Here is a 26,084-nt window from a genome sequence, read left to right on the forward strand (position 1 = left end):
TTCAGTTCAGTTGCTCAGTTGTGTTCAGCTCTTTGCGACTCTGGACCGCAGCACACCAGGCCTCCCTGTCCATCACCAACTCCCAGAGTTCATTCAAACTCATGTCCATCGAGTCAGTGATGCCATCCAACCATCTCATCCTTTGTTGTCCCCTTCTCTTCCCGTCTTTAATCTTTCCCAGCATCAGGGTCTTTTCCAATGAGTCAGTTCTTCCCATCAGGTGGCCAAAGTATTGGAGTTTCAACTTCAGCATCAGTCCTTCCAATGAATATTCAGGACTGATTTCCTTTAGGATGGACTGGATGCCTTGAGAGTCCAAGGGACTCTCAAGAGTCTTCTCCAACACCACAGTTCAAAAGCATCATTTCTTCAGTGCTCAGCTTTCTTTATAGTCCAACTCTCATATCCATACATGACTACTGGAAAAACATGTCTCTGCTTTTTAATATGCTATCTAGGTTGGTCATAACTTTTCTTCCGAGGAGCAAGAAAAGTTAATTTTAATTTCATGGCTGCAGTCACCATCTGCAGTGATTTTGGAGCTCAAAAATATAAAGTCTGTCACTGTTTCCATTGTTTCCCCATCTATTTGCCTTGAAATGATGGGACCAGATTTCCTGTCCACAAACCCACAAGCAATATGAGAAAGGAAAACAAAACAACAGAATCTCGTCTGAGTCTAAGAGATTCCCTTCCAGGGGCAGGGGGAAGTGGGGGGAATATTGCTCCCTGGTGAGCCCATTTCTGTAATCAGGGGTCTGAGTTGCTTGTTAGGAAGAGAGTTTCTGGATGGTTGGGTCATGGGATAGGGGTTCCCATACCCCAAGGGACCAGAGAAGATGGTAAAGGTATCTGAGATGTCCTCAACAAGCCAGCTCTCTCCCTTCCTTCTGTCTCTTCTTTCCTTCTTTCAGCGAATATCCACTGAATCCTTAATAGCTACTAAGATCTGATCTGGAATCAGCACAAGATGGAAGGCTGGAAAAAGCACAAGCTGGAATCAAGATTGCTGGGAGAAATATCAATAACCTCAGATATGCAGATGACACCACCCTTATGGCAGAAAGCGAAGAGGAACCAAAAAGCCTCTTGATGAACGTTAAAGAGGAGAGTGAAAAAGTTGGCTTAAAGCTCAACATTCAGAAAACGAAGATCATGGCATCTGGTCCCATCACTTCATGGGAAATAGATGGGGAAACAGTGTCAGACTTTATTTTTTGGTGCTCCAAAATCACTGCAGATGGTGACTGCCGCCATGAAATTAAAATATGCTTACTCCTTGGAAAGAAAGTTATGACCAACCTAGACAGCATATTCAAAAACAGAGATATTACTTTGTCAACAAAGGTCCATCTAGTCAAGGCTATGGTTTTTCCAGTGGTCATGTATGGATATGAGAGTTGGACTGTGAAGAAAGCTGAGCACTGAAGAATTGATGCTTTTGAACTGTGGTGTTAGAGAAGACTCTTGAGAGTCCTTTGGACTGCAAGGAGATCCAACCAGTCCATCCTAAAGGAGATCAGTCCTGGGTGTTCATTGGAAGGACTGATGTTGAAGCTGAAACTCCAATATTTTGGCCACCTCACGCAAAGAGTTGACTCATTGGAAAAGACCCTGATGCTGGGAGGGATTGGGGGCAGGAGGAGAAGGGGACGACAGAGGATGAGATGGCTGGATGGCAACACGAACTCAATGGACATGAGTCTGAGGGAACTCCAGGAGTTGGTGATGGACAGGGAGGCCTGGCGTGCTGTGATTCATGGGGTTGCAATGAGTTGAACATGACTGAGTGACTGAACTGAACTGAACTGAGGATCTGATCAAGACCTTGGGTACTATATTCATGATATATTTTTAATGCTTTGACCTCTGGGGTCTTGCTGACTCTCTGGAGGGCCTGCCCCTCCCAGGGTAGCTAGTTCCTAGAGTAAAGAACTCCCATGAGAGCACCTTTCATATACAAACTAACCAATCCAGAGCCCTAATCAGCCAGGGTCAGGTACCAGACAACTTAGGATAGTCCGGATGCCCCAGAGTCCACTGGAATTATTCAAACCAGCCAGTTCTAAAGCTGCCTACCCCACTGTGCCTATTCCTTCCTGAGCAACCACAGCTTGGACATCCAGCTCTTGACACTTGGATGTATGTCCAAGTGTCCACACATACATCCAAGAGCCACAGCCTCTTGCCCATTTCCGACCCCCACTCCCTCCTCCCTCTGCCTGACTCCTGGTGGACGCTGGTACTTCCCTCTGTGGCCCTGTGTGGTGCGCACTGTCCTCTTAGGAGCCGTGACTCACTCCCACTCATCTCCTCATCTACTGGTCTCACCATACCTGAATAATGATCAAACTTATATTTTAAAACAGGGACCCAGCAGGATAACAAGTCAGGTTCCTTCTCCCTCTCATGGAGCTAGGAGTCCAGTTGTTATATTGCATATATTTTTCCAACTTGCTTTTTCTTTCCCCCACCTGATGATAGAAATCTGCTTGATCTCAAGACTGTAGTTGCTTATCAGATTAAGACAGCTTTGCTTTTGAAAAAGAATAATGAGATAATTTAATGGTGAAGTTTAGACACTATTTCTAACTCCCAGTACCCACGACTATCACCCCCACCCACCCCAACATACACACACATACATCTTCCTGCATGAGGGCTCTTGAGACCCTGGGAAAGTTCTGATTTCCAGATCCTGCCTTCCCCGAGCTCCTCTAACCTCCTCTCTCAAAGCCCTCTGTTCTATGTTCAGAGATGCCCCTCAGATATTGTAGGGTCTTTATCAACCCTAAGCTGCAGAAGGTCTGTCTAGCCTACCCATTAATTTTTTTTTCAGTGTTTAATAAATTTTTAATTTTGAGATAATTGTAGATTCACATGCAATTGTAAGAAATAATACGAAGAGGTCATTGGTACCCTTTTCCCAGCTTCCCATAATGATTACATCTTCCTCTAGTGGTTTCTATATCCACTACATGGTAGCTTTTTAATTATAGCAAATGGTACCTTTTAAATATTCAGTTCTTTCCTTTGCATTCAGCGTTAATAGAAACAATAAGACATAATAAGCATCCTCTCTTTCCAAGATCATAAAAATCGTCTCAAAAAATTCCAGGAAGAAGAGTCCTTTCAGCGTCTGCCTTTTCTCCATAGAAACTCACTCTGAAAATTTCCCCAGTCAGATTCCACTGGAGATTTTTGACTCAACTAATCAATGACTTTATTGGTCATGAGTCCACTGTAAACTTTTCAGTTGTTAATTCAGTCATGGATGTATTTCTTTATTCAACAAGGATTGCCAACATACATCCAAGTGTCAAGGATGGTTCCAGCCCAGGGCACACAGGGGTGGTGGGATGGGGAGGGAGTCATAGAGAATAAGGGAAAAGTGGGGAGGGGTCAGATCTCCTGGGGTCTTGTTGGCAGTAGGAATAAAAGAGTATGGATTTTGTTCTCGAAGCAATGGCACAACAGCGGGTTTAAAACAGGGAGAACTCTGAGCTGATTTATCCTTTCAGACCATCCCCCTGTCTTCTTGGTTAATTGTGAGTACATCAGGGGCAAAGAGAAATAGCAAAGCCAGTGAGGAGCTTCTGTGGAACCCTTGCTCCTTGTGAAATCTCCCGTCTCTCTCGCCCCTTTCTGCCCTCTGTCTCCTCTTGGGTTCTCACTCTACTCTGCCTGCGTCTAAGGTATCTGTGCCCCCACGGGGCTCAGCCTGAGTCTGCTCCCACGATGCACCCCCCAGCCTTCCTCAGCTACTTCGCTGCACCTGGCCGCAAACCAGCTTCCTCACAAAACCACAGGGCTGCTGTGTGAAGCCTCACACCTCCATGCTTCTGCCCCTCTTCTTTGCCCTTGCCACGTGTGGGCCATTTATTCTTTTTTTTTTTTTTTTTTACATGCAGGCTTTAAGACAACATATTCAGAAACTATGAATGCAGACATGTATACACATATATATTAAATATGAAGAATAGTGTGAGCCCCTTAAGCACCTAGAAAGTGAAAGTTGCTCAGTCGTGTCCGGCTCTTTGCAACCCCATGGACTATACAGTCCGTGGAATTCTCCAGGCCAGAATCCTGGAGTGGGTAGCCTTTCCCTTCTCCAGAGGATCTTCTCAACCCAGGGAACCCAGGACTCCCGCTTTGCAGGCAGATTCTTCACCAACTGAGCTGTCAGGGAAGCCCTCAAGCACCTTATATGGAGATATTAAGTGAGGAAATATTTTTTCTAAAATAAGTGGTGTATTGATGTAAAAAAAAAAAAATCCCATCTTCTTTTTTATTGTGAAAGCCACCTTTCAGAAACGTAATATGCCTCCACTGGCCTGTCCGCAATCACTATTCCACTTTTCAAGCAGTCTCTGGATCCTGCATTCTTGCTGTATGCCAAGGGTTAGGTCATTAATATGTAAAAGAAGCTGGTGTCAAAAGGGTGGACTTTATAATTGGACACATTCTTTAGAGCCTCCCGCAAATGCTCATTTGTTCATACATCCATTTATTTACTCATTTATTTGCTCATTCATTCATCTCTCCTTTTATTTGCTCGTTTAATGAACATTCCCTGAGCAGGTCATGTTGAGTTTGGGGGTCACTGAGGGCATCCAGAAAGGAACACTCTTCTGAAGATGTTAGCAGTCCAGCAGGGGAGGAGAACCTGTCCACATCGATTCCACTTCAAGGTACCAAGTGCTCAAAAGCCCTGGGGTGGGGCCACAGATCCAGCCCATAGGGTCAGGGATGGATGGTTTGTTGGACAAGACTTGGAGTTATTTTGGATGGAAGGTCCTACCAGGGGGCTTTCTCTGACCACCCTGGCTGAAACAGGTGGCTGTCGCACTCGCCCTTCCCTGCCAGCCTTTATCATGAAGCACAGTCAGGTGTTTATTTCTTTGTCCCTGGTTAGTTGTCTGCCTCCTGCAATGGAACCTCACTTCGTGAGGACAGCTGCTTGCTCCGTGCTGTTTATCCAGTTCCTGGCTCAGAGCCGGTGCTTGGTAAAGAGTTATTGAACTACTGACGGCACGAGTGAATGCGTTCAGCCCAGAACGAGTGCGCACAAGCTGAGTTGCCTGGCCGACGTCTTTTGAACCGAGAGGGCATAAGGGTAGCCCCTCAACCCCGTGTCATCTCTGGGCACACACAAGGCAGTCTAGACATTTACCAGAAGGAGGAACAATCCACTTGGGTGGCAGTTTCAGGGTGTGCGAGGAGAGACACGAAGGCAAGAGCAATCAGGGAAGGCTTCCTGGGGGTGGATGGGCCGGAGGATGGGGGTACTCGGGACCAGCAGGACTGGAAACAGGGGAGCCCTAGCTGTTCAAGGACCTGTTTTTCTTCCCTTCCCGAGCCAGAAACATCCCCTCACCAGAGCAGTGTGGTCCGGAGATGGCTGATGCCCAGGGAGGCTTCCCACACCCTGTGAGATGCCCAGGAGAGTCGGGCCCCTGTCTGGGTTCAGGACCAGCCCAGGACTCTATGCTCCAGGCTGACAGACGAGCTGAAGCCCTGAGCCCCACCAGCCCAGGCCCTGTGCCTCCCTGAGGTCTTACATTCATGCTGAGAGGCCAATTGCAGGTCTGTGTGGTCCAGATTGTGTCTAAAGAGCAATTTTCCGCTCTGCTGGAGCTTGCTGAATGGAGCCTGCGATCAGGGAGGGCCCGGGGTGACTGAGACACCGCCAGCCCGCGGAGCCGGCCAGGGAGTGGAACTCACGAGAGCGGCTCTGGAGAGTATTGTCTGATGCGTGTAGGTGGCGTGGAGCATGTGCACAGAGGTGTTCGGGCGCACGGCTCTGCATCACACAGGCAGCTTGAGTGTGCGTATGGACGTGTGTGCAGTCCGTGTCTGTGCGATGTGCACATGTGTTTGTGTCCAGGGATATAGGTCAGGATGTGCCTGCGTCACACACATTATCTGTGGCTCAGTTTGGGGCAGGGTCTGTGATCATCTTTGGGTCCAGTTAGTCACTGGTGACCCCGTCTGGGGAAGACATATGGCTGTAGGTCCGGTGTTTCACTTGTGCGTGGACCACTCTCGTTGCCTCCTTTCACACTGACCTGTAAATTCTTTTCTTTATTCTTTGCTAGCTGAGGCTTCCCAGGTGGCGCTAGTGGTAAAGAACCCCGCCTGCTAATGTAGAGATGCAGGTCCAATCCCTGGATCAGAGGAAGATCCCCAGGAGAAGGGAATGGCAACCCACTCCAGTATCCTTGCCTGGAGAATCCCATGGACAGAGGAGCCTGGTGGGCCACAGTCCAGGGGGCTGGGAAAAGTCAGACACGAATAAGCGACTGAGCTTACACTGCACACACATACTCTGCTAGCTAGCCCGGGGAGTTAACACGTGTTATTATAACAGAAGGAACTCCCCTGCAAACACAATGTGTTCACCTCCCAGAGAGTTTAACACACAGTGGGCTCTGAGGAAGGAGATGAACGTGGAGAGGGACAGCAGAAAGAGACTGTGTGTAGCAACCAATGCCTGGGTGCCCCGCACACATCTTTTTCTCATTCAATGCACACAGGCATATGAGGGCAAAATGATTCTGCCTCTTTAAAGCAACCGAGGCTCAGAGAAGCAAAATGACCTACTCAGAGTCACACAGCCAGGAAATAGAGGAACTTGGCTTTGAATCAGATTTGTGTTATTCTAAAACTTGCCCACTGGGACATATCTGGTGGTCCAGTGGTTAAAAATCTGCCTGCCAATGCAGGGGACATGGGTTTGATCCCTGGTCTGGGGAAGATCCACATCCCTTGGGGGCAATTAAGCCTATGCACCAAAGTTACAGAAGCCCAGTTATCTAGAGTCCGTGCTCCACAACACAAAACCAACCTCCAGTCACCGCAAATAGAGAAAACCCAGTGCAGCCAAAAATAAATAAATAAAAAATTAAACATAATAAAATGCTTTATTAAAATAAATAAAAATTTCTACTTTATCCCACTGGAAGGGGCTGTTGAAAACAACTAGTGTTAGGATGTTGATGCATATGGAGAATTCTTTTTCCTTTCGCAAAATTTTCTTTGATGTTTTGCTTATGTCTTCTCCTCACTAATTTAGAGGGAGTTTTATTTTTTAACTGAAAATGTTTTGAAGGAATCCATACCTCAAGCAATCAGCCCAGACTCTGATGTCTCAGGGCCCATCATGAAAAGTGAGACTCTCACTTTTTAAATATCACGAAGCTTATCTTTGGATCCTCCTGGGAGGATATACGCTGACTCTGATGAGTCCAGAAGCGCTTTGGGTAGGTTCGGGTGGGGATGGATGATAAACCGCGGGCTGCCTGTGAGCCACAGTCACCGGCGGATGAGACACCCCGTCATCCATCAGGCCCGCCAGAGATGACAAGCCCCCACCCCTGCCACCGCTGCTCTTATTACAGGAGAAAAATGAAAACCAACCGCAAATCACCTTGGCCATTTAGGTATATTTATCTTGCTGTCAGCCACAAGCAGGCTCTATGCCAGTGTTCTGGGCTAATTAGAGCTTGTCCTCGGAATATATGGAGTCTGAACTCTGAATATTGCAAGTGGGGGAGCAGGAATTAATCCGCCTCTAACATTGGGCCATGAGTCAGGGTCACAAGAGATGGAGGAAGAGGAGCCCAGCAGGTGCTGACAGAGACATCCAGTTAGTTTGTTCCGAGGAGAGGCTCATTATCCCTCCTAAGAGTTTAAATGCTCCTTTTCATTGCCTCATTGTGAGTCTGGACTGGATGCCATTGTGTTTTGGCTGCCTATATCCATCCTTTGACCTCTGGGGAGCAGAAGGAGCCATGATTGAGATGGTCGGATGACATCACCCACTCAATGGACATGAGTTTGAGCAAGCTCCGGGTGTTGGTGATGGACAGGGAAGCCTGGCAGGCTGCAGTCCATGGGGTCACAAAGAGTCAGACATGACTGAGCAACTGAACTGAACTGAACTGAAGCAGAAGGAGCCATCTTTTCTCCTGGGGAGGTGCCTTATCTCCATCCAAAGTGGCCTTGATGGCACACCAGCCACACCAGCGCATCCCAGTACAAGGAACCGGCATGTGGGCCAAGCTTGGCCTATGGAACCCACTCTCTCATGGGACTTAGACTCTTGGGTGGAGACATGCCAGAGTTGTGGGGGGGACACTCATACCAGCATTAAGGCGGTGCTGGGATAACATGCTTGGAAAGTCATTGCTGCCTGGACCCTCCAGGTTTCCCGGTTGTTGCTGCTCAGTTGCTAAATCGTGTCTGACTCTGCGAGCCCATGGACTGCAGCATGCCAGGCTTTCCTGTCTTTCGCTGTCTCCTGGAGCTTGCTCAGACTTATATCCAGGATGACATCTAACCCTCTCATTCTCTGTCGCCCCCTTCTCCTCTTGCCCTCAATCTTTCCCAGCATCAGGGTCTTTTCCAGTGAGTCAGCTCTTCACATCAGGTGGCCAAAGTACTGGAGCTTCAGCTTTTAGCATCAGTCCTTCCAATGAACATTCAGGACTGATTTCCTTTAGGATTGACTGGTTTGATCCCCTTGCTGTTCAATAGACTCTCAAGAGTCTTCTCCAGCACCACAGTTCAAAAGCATCAATTCTTTAGGGCTCAGCCTTCTTTATGGTCCAACTCTCACATCCGTACATGATTACTGGAAAAATCATAGCTTTGACTGTATGGACCTTTGTCAGCAAAGTGATGTCTCTGTTTTTTAATACACTGTTTGAGTCAGTTTCTGCTGTCCTTTCTGTCACTTGCGACCTAATGACTAACAGATGACACTCAGATAAATAAAGGGATCCCAGCACAGGGAAGAAGAATCATGTGACTGATACCAGAGCAAATTCCCCTGTCTTAGCTTCTGCCACAGACTCTATAGGTCTGCATTCAAGTACCAGCTCAGCCAGTGATTTGCTGGAGGGGAGAGGGGATTAGGTACCCTACTTCACATCTCTAGCTCAGTTTTCCTTCTGTAAAATGAAGATGAAAATAATGCTTAAGCACTAATGATAATTTTTTAAAGTTTTCAGCTAATTGGTTACTACAGGCTAGTCCTTATGCTAAGGATTTTTCCCATGCATTATTACATTAAATCCTCATAAAAAATGAATGATGTAAGTATGATATTTATTCCCATTTTATAGATGAAAAAGCTGAAACCCAGAAGTTTGGGCAATTTGCCCAAGGTCACGAGGTGGAAGACCAAATCTTGGCCTCTTAACTAACATGGTATGCAGCCTGTCAGCTGTTGAAAATAGACCTGGCCATGAGGGGCAGGGAGCTTTGCTCTGCCTGTTGGTTCACAAGCTCTAGCCTCTTTGTTACTTATTCTGCACCTTTCAGAGGTAGCTCCAATTCCACCTGAGAAGTATTCCTGTGAGGAAGTGACCCGAAGTCTCATGAGTCTCTGAGAGAACACGGCAAGTTCAAGGCCTTACCCGACATAGGGCCATTGGCCCTATGGACAATATCTGAACTGGACTTTCAAAAGATGGATGGTTTCTCCTGGCCTCATCTGTATGTAGCCAAAAGGAGGCCAGAAATGTTAAGGATACTAATGCTTTACGTGATTGAGTGAATGAATGAATGGACGAGTGAGGGAGTGAATAAATGAATAAATCCATGAATGGGCAAGTGAGTGAGTGAGATAGAAGTAAATTGGTTTCCTGCCTTATGGAGCTCCTAGGTCAACTGGAGAGCTTCCCAGGTCGCTCAAGGGTAAAGAATCTGCCTGCTAAGGCAGGAGCCTCAGTGGACTCAGGTTCAATCCCTGGGTCGGGAAGATCCCCTGGAGGAGGAAGTGGCAACCCACTCCAGTATTGGTGCCCGGATAGTCCCATGGACAAAGGAGCCTGGTGGGCTGCAGTCCTTGAGGTCACAAAGAGTCAGACAGGACTGAGCGACTGAATAACATCACCAAGGACGCAGATGAACAGTGAGGTGAGGAGACACCTAGGGTGAGATCTGGGAGGGTCCCAGGCACGGGCACTCCGTCTTTGTAGTGCCAGGGGGCATCTCCCTCCTGGGGTGGATGTGTTCACCAACAGAAAGAGTCGGACACGACTGAGCGAGACTGAGCACGCGTGCACGCACAGGGCAACTGGGAGACTCGACACACGCAGTTTAAATGGACTTCTCTGGCGATCTGGTGGTTAAGGAGCTACCTGCAAAGGCAGGGGACACGGGTTCAGTCCCTGATCTGGAACGACGCCGCGTGCTGCAAGGCAACTAAGCTGGCGCATCACGACGATTGAGCCTGCATGCCACTAGGGAGCCCTCGCCCCCTACAGTCTGTGCTCCGCAACAAGAGAAGCCACCGCAATGAGAAGCCCACGCGTCGCAACTAGAGGAGGCCCTGCTCGCACTAGAGAAAGCCAGCACTCAGCAACAAAGACCCAGGACAGTCAAGTAAGCAACTGATTGATTTGAAAAACAGTATAAACAGCTGGAGAACAGCTATGTGCCGAGACATATAGCACCGAAAGCGTGTCACCATGGACAACGTCTCTGTGGACTGGAGACCAGTCAAGTGTGAAGTGTGAGGAGGGGGTTATTCGGGGTGCTGAAGAACGGGTGACATCAGAGAAGCTGGAGCAGAGAGGGTCAGGCACTCAGGAGGGGCCACCTCGTGCAGCTGGAGACGAGGAGGACGTGCAGGAGCTCACCGCCTCCCTGCAGACCTGCTTTGCCTTTACCACAGCGAGAGCGATGCCTGCAGCAGCACTCAGCCAGCAGTTATTTGTGGGCGCAGATCTAGGGCATGGATTCTTGGGGGAGAAATCGCAAGGAAGGGCTTCTTTCCACTTGAGCCCACAAGTGGAGAGCAGAGGTGAGCCAGACCATTCCATCACAAACATCCTGGTCTGGCCATGGCAAAGGTTAGGCTAAACTCATCTCCAGGGCTATCCTGGGGGCCTAGTGGCTGCAGCAAATAGAATTTCCTTTATTGGTTTTGGGGCCAGAGAGCTATTCAGGACAGTAAGAATGATGCTCAGATAAGCAAGGGCGTCTGTGGAGGTGGGCGGGACCGCAGAAAGCACTCTGGACTGTGAGACTCCATTCCTCAGCCCACCACGGCCTTGCTTCATGACTGGGGCAGGTATCGTCACCTCTCCATTCCACAGGTTCCTCATCTTTACATTGAAGGGAGTAAAACCTTCCTCACGGGGGTCATATAAGGGAATGTGGAATGTTCTTGGCATCATGCTGGCCTGGAACAGAGCAGATACTTGGAAAAGATTGCTTTTTATTTTCTGACTTTTCCCCAATGGGCACTTTTTTTTGGTTTTGTTTTCTAGCTTTTTTTTTTTTCCTGTTTGTTTTGTTTGTTTTTTGTTAATTTTTTCTCTTTAAAAAATTTTTTTAATTGGGGGAGCATTTATTATCCGAAACAGAGTTAATTTAAAAAAAAATTTTAAACATCAAAAGTGTGTCTGCTTGTGGTCTGCATAGCAAAAGCATATTGGTCACAATCAGGCCAAGAAATAGATGGCATCTTCCAACTGGAGAGTTTGAGGATAATTCAATAAAGGGGATATTTATAAAAATATAGGCAGAGAGTACAAGGTATCGTGCAGCACCCAGGAAAGGTGAAGGACCCCTGTCAACACCTCTGAGCCTGAAGGGAGACAGAGCAGTCAGTGGTCACCAAAACCCAGGGAAGGCAGGGGCTGGCTAGAGAGGGAGGTGGCCGGAGCTGTAACCTTCAGTTCAGGGACCCGCTGGCCCAGAGAGGAGCCAGGGATCTAAACACGACAGCCTCTTTGTCCTCCCACCTCTGATCTTCCCTAGGAGACTCCATCGGCCAAACCCAAAAGAAAACCAGGGGCCCAGGAAGCCATTGATGAAGACTGGCTTGCTCTGCGCGCATGGAGCAGCAAGGGGAAATGCAGAGTGGATCTGGACGGTCAAATAGAGAGACCCAGGGAAGGGGTCTCTGAATGCCCTGCTGCAATAGACCTGGAGACCCCTCTCCGTCACCATGCTCCCACCCCCTCCGTCTTCCAATTGCAGTCGCAGCGCTCCACGGCCCGGAGAGGGGAGCGCAGTGATGACTACGCTCTGATGAAAGATAAGCTTGGTCTCTTCAGGGACGCAGCTTGAGAAAGGGGCCGGGACACTGTGACATCCTCTGCGGAGATGGGCAGGGCTGGATGTTGAGCGGGAGCCATGTGGATGCTCTTCACGCCAAAGGCGCCTCGTGATTGATGAGCCTCTTGAGTCCAACAGGTCGGGAAATGAACAGAAATTTTCAGAAGAACATTTAATAAATTCTGGCTGGAGTCACGCAGAGAGAGACACCCTCCTCTCACAATTACCACCGGTCATTTTTCAGTTCGCATTCAGAGAGTCACAAACGGACTTGCTGCAGCTGTCAGGATGATGGGGGCTGGGGTTTCAAGGAGGATTTACCAAGTCCTGGCACTTCCCCTGGGCCTGGGAGGGAGAGTGGAATGCTGAGATGGGCCAGGTCACAGCCACCAGGCTGGTCCGAGGCAGACCGAGGTCAGGGTCACCCACTCCTAAGATGGGATGGAATGGACAGGCAGGCGGGGTGTGGGGAAGGTGGTGGAGAAAGTGACACACGTTCAGCACACACGGATGGACACACGTGGAGACCAATACAGAGACTCAGACACACACAAGGACACACAGAGACATGAAGACAGACGCACAGGAACATTCAACAGGGACAGACAGAGACACACAGAGGGGGATTTGAACCCAGGTCCGTCTGAATCCAAAGCCCAGCCTCTTTCTGCTCTACTCTCTAAGGCCCTAGAGATGAAGGGTCACACTTCACGCACACTTAAATTCTTTCCAGGGCTTCGTTATTCTAAGCCACGCTGCAATGAATACCTTCACATTTCAGATCATGTCTTTAGCTTAGTTCTCAGGAGTGAAACTAATGGCCTAGATCTCCATCTCGGTCCTACTCTGGTGCAGGGGGCAGACTCTCTGACTCTGAGCAGGTGGCGTGAGAAGCAGATTGCTAGCTGTTTTACTCCTGCCCTGAATCAGGTACCTGCTGAGTTGGAAGGGAGGGAGGCAGAGGCGGCAGGCCCTTCTAACGAGCAGAGAACTCATCCAGGCAGGGCTGGCTATCGATTGCCCGGCTCCCATCTCACTCCAGTACCCAGGGAGGCAGGAAGGGGTGTGCGTGTGTTCCCCAGGAGCAAGATGGCCTGAGAGTGGAGGAGGGTGTCTAGGGAGATGTGAAGGGCACGCAGTGCCGTGGAGGTGAGAGCAGACAAGGAGAGCCGAGTGAGTGCCAAGCATATCACGTCCTTCATAAGACCGAAGCTCAGAGAGGGAAAGTGACTTCCGCAAGGCCACACGGCTGGCATGAAGGTTACGACTTCTGTGTCTAAAAGTCTAGAAGCCAAAGAGGCAAAAATGTTGACTCTCTAGGTTGGCACTTCACTTCCATCACAAGCTCTCTCTCTGCTAAGAAGTGGAAACGTAGTCATTTCAGAATCTCCACACCCCTACTGCTCAGTCCCCGGGTTTCTATTGTTGTCTAAGGAATCAACCCCAGATTTAGCAGCTTACAAGAAGAACTGACAGAATAACAGAACAGTCGGTCATTGTCTGGACAGGTCTGCGGGCCGGCTGGACTCAGCTGGGGGGCTCCCGCTCAAGGTCTCTTGTGCTGTTACAGTCAGACAGTGGCTGAGGCTGGAAGTACCTTGAAGGTCCCCTCAGTTAGCAGCTGATACTGGCTGTTGCTTGGGACCTCAGCTAGGTCTGTGGCCTGGAAAACCTACGTGTGGCCTTTCCAAGGCCCCTGGGCTCCCTCGCGGCAGGGTGGCCAGGTGCCCAGAGCAAGTGACCCAAAAGAACCAGGCAGAAACATCTCCTTGTTTCTTCCATTCCCTCCCCAGGCTGGAAAGAGTGGGACCTATAGGGGCTGCAGCAGTGACAATCCAGACAGGAATCCAAAGCCCGGCATAGAGGAGGCGCTCAGTAAGCATCAGCTTCTGCTCCTGGGATCCTTGTAAGTTACTGAAGGGGAAGGGAAGGGCAAAAGGCGTGAGGGTTCAAGGGTTCACGGAGCCAAGCCGAGGGTCGATCGTGACACTTAACCCAGGAGGGGCCTTGAGCTGGTGGGTCAGGGCTGCTGGGGAAGGTCCCAGCGGCCCAGTCATGGGCCCAGTGTTTGAGCACAAAGCCAGGAAGGAAGGAGGCTGGGAAAGGGACCACTCTCTCCACAGGTCCACTTTGACTTCCCCACACCACAGTTCCTGTGGGTGGGTGTTCCAGCTCTAGGACCTCGGTGAATGAAGCAGGTGGGCCTTGCCGAGCTGGCTTCCAGTGTCCAAGCCCCTTCCTCTGGCAGGATGGGGGTGGACTACACCCGCGTTCTCAGAGCCTTCTCAGGGTGGCTGAGTCAATCAGAGGCTTTGCCGGGAGGTAGCGGAGTGTGTAATAACTCTCATTGTTTCATTAGGAGCACTGTGTTTAATTTAGATAAATGTACTGCTGGGCAAAGAGCTGCTGAGTGGGTGGGGGTGAGGGTTGGGGCTAGGGGTTGACGAGTGGCGGGGCTCTTTGGCTTCCACCGACTTTGTCCATCACCACCTCTTCCCACTGCCCAGTGCTATCTGCAGACTGGCTCTCTGCAAACTCCGTGAGCCTCTGACCGGGTAGGTCCAGGTTGTGCCCCAGGTGACTTGGACATAGCTGGGCCAGGAACATGCTTAGGAAGAACTGGTAAAGAAGGAGATGAGGCTGAGGTCACAAAGGACCTTGAATGCCACTTCAAACAGTACACACAACTCCAGCCTACTTGTTCGGTACAGGCTGGATGTCGGGACAATACTTAATTTGAAAGGAGGCATTTGGAAGCAGAGCTGACCAGCTCTGGTGCTTGTCTTGCCAAAATACCTGTTCATCTACACTTGCTCAGGGCCAGGCCTTGTTTTGAGGACCGTAACAGGGACGGACATCGGAATAAGAGCCTGAACTGTGACAGAGAGCTGCTCCTAGCCAGGCAAATGCAAGGATTAATTAGCTCTGCTTCCCAGAATTGGGGTCTTTGGGGCTGGGCCTTGAAGGATGAATAGGAGCTCACCAGGGGGAAGCCAGCAGAGTGGGAAGATGGGGTGAAGAAAGCAGTTCGGCTTCTTTTCCCACAGGGTCTAGTTTATTCCTGGGTGGTGGCCCACGTCCTGTCCCTCCCTGACAGAGCTCCGTGGTGGCCAAGGTGACCCTGGTTTCCAAGGCTCCCTGGACTCAGCATCTCCATGGACTTTCCCCCACCCCCCATACACATCTAAAGGTGCTACCTCGAGTCACCTGGCAGGGTGGGAACGTCCGGGTGACAGTCTTCCTCACCGTCACAAAGTTAAGGGTCCCAGCTACTGCAGAGCCCTGTGAACGGACTTGCTTTGGCTTTATAATTATTTTTTTCACCTCTGGGCCTATTATTCTCACATTTAATTAATGTTCTGCTTGACTAATAAGATATTGAAAAAAAAGCCGCTGGGATTGCCAGCTGGAATAATTGCACATCTTGGGAAGGAGGGGGAGAGCCTTGGTAGGGCTGGCAGTCTTGAGACGGAGGCAATTAGACCTCCAGGAGGCTCAGCTTCAGAGAAACCCAGCAGGTGAGCCCGCTCCCCTCTGCACCTTCGCCCTGGCTGCCCCCGCCCCCCACAAGGGTTTGTCATTTCAGAATGCGACTACCTCAGTGGTCTCTTCACCCTGCCACCTCCCAGGGCAGCTGGGGAAGTGATCCTCAAAACCGATGCTGGGAAAGATTGAAGGTAAAAGGAGAAGGTGGCAGAGGATGAGCTGGTTCGATGGCATCACTGACTCAATGGACAAGAGTTTGAGCAAACTCCAAGAGATGGTGAAGGACAGGAGTGCCTGGCGTGCTGCAGTGAGTCCATGGGGTCACGAAGAGTCAGGCACAGCTGAACAACAACAGAGACTCCCAGGGTGTGTGTGTAAAATGCAGGCTCCTCCCCCGCTCTGAGAAGCAGGTGAGTGCAAGCCCAGGAACCTGTATTTGAGCACGGCCGGCCGGTCCAAGTGCTTCAGTTACAGGCTGAACTCAGACAAAGTCTAGGAAATCATGATTTGGAGATGCTCCCTTCTCCTCTTTTATGAAAGGGGCACAATCATGGCACTGTTAAAAGAATCAGGATCCCGCCTGGCCACTCTAAGCAAGCACTCAATAAACTTTAAAAGCCACGGTCATTATCCTTGGTTCTGCAGGGGCTGTGTCTGGTCCCCTGCTGTCCCCAGTGCCCAGGGGAGTGTTTGGCTCCGAGAAGGTGATCAGTAGCATCAGGAGAGCGGTTTTCTCTGGGCGGCAGTTCCGGGAGGCAGAGTGGAGGGCAAGGAGCTGAAGTTCCTGCTTCACCCTCCTGTGTTGTTTGAATGTTTGAACGTGTACACGTAAGACTTTTCGAAATTCTCAAACTTGTTCAACTGTATATTAATTTGTTAAATGTCTCAAATAACCTTCTTGAGGTTTTGGGTGGAGAACGTGTTCTCTTCCTAAGGCTTTTTGATTAAGAGCCAAGAGTGCAAAATCTGATTCCTTGTAGCCTGTGGAAATTCCATTCAATCCATGTGGTCTGCACCCAGAGAAACGCTGGTTGGCAGGATCTTCAGGGCTGGAGACTCCCAAAGAGTCACTTGGACAGCAAGAAGATCAAACCAGTCACTGGAAGGACTGATGCTGACGCTGAAGCTCCAATACTTTGGCCACCTGATGCAAAGAGCCTTTTCATTGGAAAAGACCCTGACGCAGGGAAAGATTGAGGGCAGGAGGAAAAGGGAGCGGCAGAGGATGAGGTGGTCGGATGGCATCACTGACTCAATGGACATGAGTTTGAGCAAGCTCCAGGAGATAGTGAAGGACAGGGAAGCCTGGTGTGCTGCAGTCCATGGGGTCGCAAAGAGTCAAACACGACTGATCGACAAAACAACTACGGGGCTGGAAGCGGGTATCTGACACCCTCTGCACAGAAACTTGAGATCCCTCTGTCTTCTGTACCTGCCCCATCCCCCACCACAGGCTAGTTGCTGATGTTCAGTGTAGGGAGCCTGGTAAAGACTCGTTTATGGATTGAAAAGGCTGGCATAAAACTCAAATTCAAAAAATGAAGATCGTGGCATCCAGTCCCAACACTTCATGGAAAATAGATGGGGAAACAGTGGAAACAGTGACAGACTTTATTTTCTTAGGCTCCAAAATCGCTGCAGATGGTGATTGTAGCCATGAAATTAAAAGACACTTGCTCCTTGGAAGAAAAACTATGACCAACCTAGACAGCATATTAAAAAGCAGAGACATTACTTTGCTGACAAAGGTCCATATAGTCAAAACTATGGTTTTTCCAGTAGTCATGTATGGATGTGAGAGATGGACTATAAAGAAAGCTGAGCACCAAAGAATTGATGCTTTTGAACTGTGATGTTGGAGAAGACTCTTGAGAGTCCCTTGGACTGCAAGGAGATCAAACTAGTCAATCCTAAAGGAAATCAATCCTGAATATTCATTGGAAGGACTGATGCTGAAGCTGAAGCTCCAGTACTTTGGCCACCTGACGTGAAGAACCAGCTCATTGGAAAAGACCTTAATGCTGGGAAAGACTGAGGGCAGGACGAGAAGGGGACGACAGACGAAGATGGTTGGATGATATCACCGACTCCATGGACTTGAGTCTGGATGAACTCCGGGAGTTGGTGATGGACAGGGAGGCCTGGCATGCTGCAGTCCATGGGGTTGCAAAGAGTCGGACACAACTGAGTGACTGAACTGAACCGATGGATTGAAAAAGGCACTGAGGGGGCTTCCCTGGTGGTCTAGTGGCTGAGACTTCTTGCTCCCAATGCAGGGGGCACGGGTTCGATCCCTGGTCAGGGAACTAGATCCCACATGCTGCAACTAAGACCCTGCTCAGCCAAATAAATAAGTTATTTAAAAAAAGTACACTGAGGCCCAGAGAGGGGCAAGGACCTCCCCCAAGCAGAGGGAGTGGTTAAGGCCCAGGCTGGGAACCAGAACTGCCTTATTTAAGAAAGCCAAATCAGGGACTTCCCTGGTGGCCCAGTGGCTAAGGCTCTGTCCTCCCAATGCAGGGGCCCTGGGTTTGATCCCTGCCCAGGGAACTAGATCCCACATCTAATGAGTTTTCATGTTGAAACTAAGACCTAGCTCAGTCAAATAAATAAATAAAAAGAAAATACATATTTAAAAAAGAAGAAGAAGAAGAAGACAAAGCAGCTGTTTCCTGGATGGCTGTATGGCCTGGGGCAAGCACCTGCACCCTCCAGGGGTCTTTTATGAAAGGGGCTGTTCATCCTTATCTCAGAGTCCATTCACAAAGGGGCTTAGCACTGCCTCTGACCCCTGCGAACTCCCAGTGCCTGGAAACTACTAGTGATGTCATACTTATCAACACCCTTGTCACTGAGAGGCCACCCGGGAGCCACTGGCCCCACTTTTGATCTGAGTGAAACTGGAGTTGTCACTGCGCTTCTCTGGGCCGTGGCTGTTGTTGTTCAGACGCTAAGTTGTGCCTGACTCTTTGCGACCCCATGGACTGCAGCACACCAGGCCTCCCTGTCCTTCACCATCTCCCCGTTTGCACAGACTCATGTCCACTGAGTCAGTGATGCCATCCAACCATCTCGTCCTCTGCCGTCCCCTTCTCCTCCCGCCTTCAATCCTTCCCGGCGTGAGTGTGTGTGTGCTGGTCGCTCAGTCGTGTCCGACGCTTTGCGACCCCGTGGACTGTAGCCTACCAGGCTCCTCCATCCATGGGATTCTCCAGGCAAGAGTACTGGAGTGGGCTGCCATTTCCTTCTCCAGATCAGCATCAGGGTCTTTTCTAATGAGTCGGCTCTTCGCATCAGGTGGCCAAAGGATTGGAGCTTCAGCTTCAGTCCTCATGACGCATCTACAAGATGGGGACGGGCACAATAACCATCCTCACAGATAACCGTCCTCACGGGGCTGTTGTGAGCTGATATTTGTGAAGCAATGAGGACAGCACCCTTCACAGAGTGGGCCCGCATGGCAATCAGCCGTGGGACGAGAGGCCTGCTGAGCCCCGGGAATGGAGCGTGCCTGCTCGCCTCCCGCCTCGGCCCGTCCCTCTGGAAGTCCCGCTCGGAGCTGTCTGCGTAATGAATGTACCTCTCAGCCAAGCACGGCTGAGACCACACGGCTCTGACGAACGAGGCTTTGGCGACAGCACCACCATCTATGCAATTAAGCAGCTCCATGGCGCCGGGGAGCTGAGTGACAGGCCACCAGGATGGCCTCTGCTGAGACTGGAGTCAGTGTGCAGGGGCTGAAACCCCCACCCTGCCACTCCGCCTGGGGCCAGAGTATCCTGGGCTAGGAAGTCCCCCTCCTTCCTGGAGGGCTGCATACGAGCCACGTGTTTCCTGATAGTGCTGGTGTGACACCGGAGCTGACATTTAATAAGCATTTAGACAGAGCATTTCATGTTCAATCATAAGTACAGTGATGACTCCTTTAAGAGACAAGAAACCTGGGGCCCGGAGAGGCAGAGGAACTGACCCAAGGCCACCCAGCTGGGCTTCAAGCCCAGTCTGTCTGTTCCAAGACATCTCTCTGAAAGATTGCCGCGCTGCCTCCCATGTGTTACTTGGGTAAGTTCCTGGCTGGGCCTCAGTTTCCCCATCTGCAAAATGGTCTCAGAGGACTGAAGTGGATGACCTCCAAGGGCTCATTCTGCAGTGGTGTTTGTGGTGAATTAAGTCGTCTGAGGGCTTTTCTGAATCAGCCAGGAGGCTGAGCAGGGGCCCGTCTTTGAGACAGAGACTGAGCTGCTTCTCAGAGACTGGCACGTCCACCATGGCCCAAGAGGTCATTAATAATATGCTAGCTGGTGGGCTGCCGTCTATGGGATCGCACAGAGTCGGACACGACTGAAGCGACTTAGCAGCAGCAGCAGGATTTCCCAAGAACTTGCCACGCATCAGACACAGGTCTAAGAACGTAAACGATGTTAATCCTCACCTTTCCCTAACATACACGGTCTACGCAATGCAGGAGACTACCTGCAATGCAGGGAACCAGGGTTCGAACCCAGGGTCAGGAAGATCCCCTGGAGAAGGAAATGGCAACCCACTCCAGCATCCTTGCCTGGGAGATCCCAGGGACAGAGGAGCCTGGCGGGCTACGGTCCATGAGGCCGCAAAGAGTTGGAGACAATTTGGTGCCTAAATCACCACCACACAGGTTACAAGCCCTGTTTTCTAAGTGAAGGGACTGAGGCACAGAGAGGCTGAACAGCTTGCCTGTCCAGAAGCTGTGGATACCCCACCCAGCTCCCCTCTCCGGGCTGAGGCACCCACCTCCTGGCTGCCGTGAGTGTTGCCTGCTAAAGAGCATAGCTGCCCCCTTCTCCTGACAATTGTCCTTGGCCCATGGGAGCCGCCTCATCTGCAAAGCCCTCCCATAGGCCACAACTCTTGGGCAATGTAGACATGCAGGCTGGCTCATCACCCTAACAACGAAGCTGTCATGGGATGAGCTATATCCCCCTGAAAAGCTATATCGAAGTCCTAAGCCTCAGTATCTCAGAAAGGTGAAAGGTGAAGGTGAAGTCGCTCAGTCGTGTCCGACTTTTTGCGACCCCGTGGACTGTAGCCTACCAGGCTCCTCCATCCATGGGATTTTCCAGGCAAGAATACTGGAGTGGGTTGCCATTTCCTTCTCCAGCAGTATCTCAGAATGTGACTTTATTCGGAAACAGTCATCACGGATGTAATTAGCTAAGGTGAAGTCGTAGGGTGTGTCCTTAAGCCCACACAATTACTGTTCTTATTAGAAGGGGAGAAAAGACACAGAGATGGAAACACACGGGGAGACGGCCCGATGACCCGGGAGGCAGACATCAGAGTGATGCCCTCCTAAGTCAAGTCATAACCAGAGCGGGGTGGGGGGCAGCGCTGGTGGATGAGGGGTCTGGATCAACAGGATATGAGCAAGGCAGGGGGTGGGGGTGGCTCTGGAGGAAATGAAAAAGCCCACAGATGGAGCTGATTGTAGGGAAATGAAGGAGGAGCCTCAGGGTCCCGAGGGACGTGACAGTCCCCATGGTGAGGTGGCAGCTGCTGAGAGTCCCTGGGCACAGGAAAGTGAAAGTTGCTTGGTCGTATCCGACTCTTTGTGACCCCATGGACTATACAGTCCATGGAATTCTCCAGGCCAGAATACTGGAGTGGGTAGCCTTTCCCTTCTCCAGGGGATCTTCCCAACCCAGGGATCGAACCCAGGTCTCCCGCATTGCGGGCACATTCTTTACCAGCTGAGCCACAAAGGAAGCCCAAGAATACTGGAGTGGGTAGCCTATCCCTTCTCCAGCGGATCTTCCTGACCCAGGAGTCGTTGCAGGTGGATTCTTTACCAACTGAGCTATCAGGGAACTGGAGGGTCTCCCAAGCCCCTTGAGAGGGGTAGTGAGGCAATGAGGCGCTCTGTTCTCTCCTAAAGGGTCAAGGTATCCTGTGACTCTCGCTGAAAGCTGCTTCTGGCTGCTCTTAGGTAGCATGAAGACCTCATGACCCTGTTGTGATCTGCGTGGCCCTGCCAACTAGCCAGCATCTTCTCTTCACTTGTGAGTGAGAGGTTACTGTCTGTCTCCCCTCTCCAGGCTCCAGGGTCAGGCTGGCTGGGCCACACACAGTGCATTCTCTCTGACACGTGCTGACGGCTCTCCTGCAGGCGTCCTGTCTCTGAAAGTGCAACCTGCTCCTAGCAGTTGCTTCAGCAAAAACCTCTGGGGTCATTCTTGCCTCCTTTCTTTTTCTCATTTCCCACGACCCCTCCAGCAGCCGACCCTATCTGCTCATCCTTCAAAATGTGTTCAGAATCCCACCCTTTCCCCCAGCGTCAGTCTGGTTCAGCCACCATCTCCTCTCACCCCAGCAACTGCAGCAGCCTCTCCGCTGGTCTCCTTGCTTCCACCCGGGTTCCCCCCCCCCCCCCACCCCCTGCCCCGTGAGCTATTTCCTACCAGATGGTTCTCTTCGAAACTGAAGTCAGATCATGTCCCTCTGCTTCTCAGAAGCCTTCCATGGCTCCTGGCTTTAGGGAGAGTGAAAACTCAAGTTCTTGCCGTGGCCTCGCTTATCACTTAGAGCCCTGAGGACTTTGCTTGTTTCTTCAAAACACCAAACTCATTGGGACAACTGAACAGCAATACCTGCTATGACCTCTTGCCCTCTGGCCTCCGCTTGTTGTCAGACACTGGGTCAGGCACATCCCCAGATCCTGTCCCCACCATCTTTCAGCTGCCTTCTCCTCCTGCCCTGGTAGCCCCTGAACCCCACAGAGTAGAGCTCCTGGGCCTGGTTGTTGTTGTTCAGTCGCTCAGTTGTGTCCGACTCATCACGATCGCGTGGATGGCAGCGCACCGGGCTTCCCTCCTGTCCTTCACTATCTCCTGAAGTTGGCTGAGACTCGTGTCCATTGAGTCCGTGATGCCATCCAAGCATCTCCTCCTATGTTGCCTGGGCCTGGAACCCATCAATTTGCAATCTCTGCTTCCTCCTGGTGGTAAGAATCAGAATTGCACTTTAAACTTGCAACCATTCTTGCAATCAGGAAGGGCAAAATCCCATGAACACACACACACACACAGGGCCATTTAGGAATGTTGTGATGGTTTCTGGTGGACAGCAAAGTGCTATATTTTTAATGCGCTAAATCTGGCAACCGTAACACGCCACCACCACTCTACCCCAGGATCCTTTTCATAGAAACTTAGATTCACACAGGCCTTTGGAGCTGTTACAGAGACTGAAGTGAAGTCGCTCAGTCGTGTCCAACTCTTTGCGACCCCATGGACTGTAGCCTTCCAGGCTCCTCTGTCCATGGGATTTTCCAGGCAATATACTGGAGTGGATTGCCATTTCCTTCTCCAGGGGATCTTCCCGACCCAGGGATTGAACCCGGGTCTCTCGCACTGTACAGAGACTGAAGGAGACCTCTAAAGGGAGTGGCCCCAACATCGCCCCACCCACCACAGCCCTGAGGGAAGGACTCCTTTCTCAAAAGAGGCACAGATACTGGCTTTAGATCAAAATTCCAGATTTCTACAGGTTGGCAACTAGTTCAAAGTTCAGGTATAACCATGCAGGTCAAGCAAAGCAGATTCTTCAGGAAAACAGCAGCCAGGTTTTGACCTCAGGAGCTAACTGTCCCATTTCACAGACAAAGAGACTGAGGCTCATAGAGGGGGGTGGTGCTGGTTGGTCACAAGGCCAGTAAGTGTTATCTTAGGGCCCTGCTTGGGGGTCTTCCTGGAACACAGATCCCTGTCATGTCCTCTACCTACCTCATTTCTGCAGGAAAACTTGCACTTCCTAGGCCTTCCCTGAGCTCCCAAAGGTAAACTTAATCAGAGAGGTGAGAAAATACAGAAAGAAAACAATCAAGCAAGATAAAATGTAATAGTTTAGTCATGAAATGAAGTTAAAGACATTTAGTTCCCTCTCAAAGGCTAGAGATACTGGTGGTGGTGCTTTAGTCGCTAAGTTGTATCCAACTTTTCGGGACCTCATGGACTGGAGCCCACCAGGCTTCTCTGTCCGTGGGATTCTCTAGGCAAGAATACTGGAATGGGTTGCTATTTCCTTCTGCAAGGGATCTTCCCGACCCGGGGATCGAGCCAGGGTCTCCTGCATTGCAGGCAGATACTTTACCAACTGAACCACCTGGAAACTCTATTGATAATATTCTGAGCCATATTCTTTATGTTGTTTTGCAGACACTGAAGCCCCACCAGATAGCAGAAATTAACTGCTTGTTGACCATAAGCAGGTAGACGGCCGAACAGCTGGAACCAGAAGGTTGATGATGTTGACTCCAGGTTACCTCACCACCAACCAATCAGAAGGACAGTCCACGAGCCAATCACATACACCTCTTCCTCATCCTGTCCTTAAAATCCTTTAAAAACACAGAGTCCAGCCGCTTTTCCTCTGCCGTTGGATGTGGAAGGCGAGCCTGCACTTGCATGGGACCCAGGCAATCTGCTCCAGGTAGACACCCCCAGACATCAGGACTCTGGGGCACTGGGGGCTTGGACAGCAAGGCTCGAGGCAGACTCATATGAGCCAAACCTGGAAACAGCCCACCGTCCATCTCCAGGTGAACATCCATCCAATCAGAGGAGCAAACTGCTGATTCACGCAAAGCTGAATGTCAGAATCATCACACTGAGCAAAGGAGTCGGACATAAAGGAGTCCCTGTCACAGGACCCCAGTTGTGTGAAATTCCAGAAGCGGCCTCACTCGTTTATTAGTGATAAAGTCTGAATAATACTGGGAGTGTGTGTATGTGTGTGTGTGTGTGGAGGCGGGGACGCTGTGGACACTACTGACTGAGAAGGGACACCAGGCCATCTGCCGGGAGGCTGGAAGGGGCCTATGGCCTGGTGTGGTGCCAGGGTAGATACACGTGGAAAAGTACACCATGCCAAATACTTTTTGCACCTGGCTATATACATATATGGATCTCAGTTTTGGCCATATATATATATATATATATATGTGGGTCCCCATTTAAATTTTTAAAAATAGATTTGTGTTAAATTATCAGATGTATGCACTTTATCCAGAGATCAGAGAGAGTGGTACCATCTCCTGTCTGTTTCTGTGAGCTCTCTGCCCCAGGGTTGGATTAAGACCCCTCTAAGCCCTGATAAGCTTGTGATGAGCTCCTCTCACCCTAACTGTACCTCAGAGGACAGCCACCAAGGCAGGAACAGGGCAGGCGGAGGAGTCAGATTGAAAAGAGACTGATTTAGGAGACAGTTTGCGGGGTGAGGTGAGGAGCTCAAAAGCATCTGGTTGAGAGGAGGGTGAAATCAGGGTTGAATCTGGGGATTCTGTGAGTCCAGGAGGCCATCCAGGTGGAGGTGTCCAGGCGGCACTTCCCTAAATGGAGGCCCAGAAGAGGAAACAGGGGTGGAAAGAGGGAGCTGGGCTCTATCAGATGTTAAAAGACAGGCAGCCCATGGGCCAGACTTAGCCAACAGGTATCATTTGGTCTGTACAATCAATGTTCTTAAAAAATGACATCAGCTCCACTTTAAAAAGTAGAGAATTTCACTTAACAAAAGTCACATTTTTAGCTTCCTTTCAATAATCAGACGATCAGGCAATATTGGAACACTTTTCCATATGGACATGATTAACCGGAGCTTGATTAATCCAGAAAATTCCACTTGCAGCCCCTCTCTGTTGCACCACAGACTGCCAGCTTTGATCCGTAGGCACTCATTCATGCATTCAACAAATCATGATGTGTGTTCTCAGTCATGTCCGACTCTTTGCGACCCCATGGACTGTAGCCCACCAGGCTCCTCGATCCATGGAATGTTTCCAGACAAGAATACTGGAGTGGGTTGCCATTTCCTTCTTTACCACTGAGCCACCTGGGAAGCCCTCGGTGTCTACCATGTTCTGGTAAACTAAATGAGCAGGGACAATGGTCCCTGGCTTCATAAAGCGCAGAGTACTGGGAATGAGACTAGACAAGCAGCTAATGTATAAAATATGCCGAGGAGCAGGTGGTGGCAAGAGAAAGTCCGGGGGAGGGCTTCACTGAGGGGGAGACATTGAACAAAGGCCCAGAGAGGCTGAATGAATGAACTGGGTGGATAATCCAGAGAAGGAAGGTGCCAGCAAAGGGAAGGGCAGGCAAAGGCCCTGGGAGAGAGTCCACCTCATCACTTAGGGGAGCTGTGAGGAAGCCAGCATGGGGAAGGGGTGACCACACACCAGATTCTATAGGGCCTGTCCATGGAGTTTTCCAGGCAAGAATACTGGAGTGGGTTGCCATCTCCTCATCCAGGGGATCTTCCTGACCCAGAGATCAAACTAGCATCTCTTGCATTGGCAGGCAGATTCTTTACCACTGAGCCACCTGGGAGGCCTGTGTATGTGTGTGTGTGTATGTGTGTGTGTGTGTGTGTGTGTGTATATACATATATATCCCATACCTCCCTCTGTTTTTGGCATCTCTTCCTGGAAGTTGGTATGTACAAATATCTGTGCTCTTGTTTTTGAACTCAGATGCATGAAATTCCTTCCCAGA

The sequence above is a fragment of the Capricornis sumatraensis genome, chromosome 10 (genome assembly GCF_032405125.1).
Source record: "Capricornis sumatraensis isolate serow.1 chromosome 10, serow.2, whole genome shotgun sequence".
Lineage (NCBI taxonomy): Eukaryota > Metazoa > Chordata > Mammalia > Artiodactyla > Bovidae > Capricornis > Capricornis sumatraensis.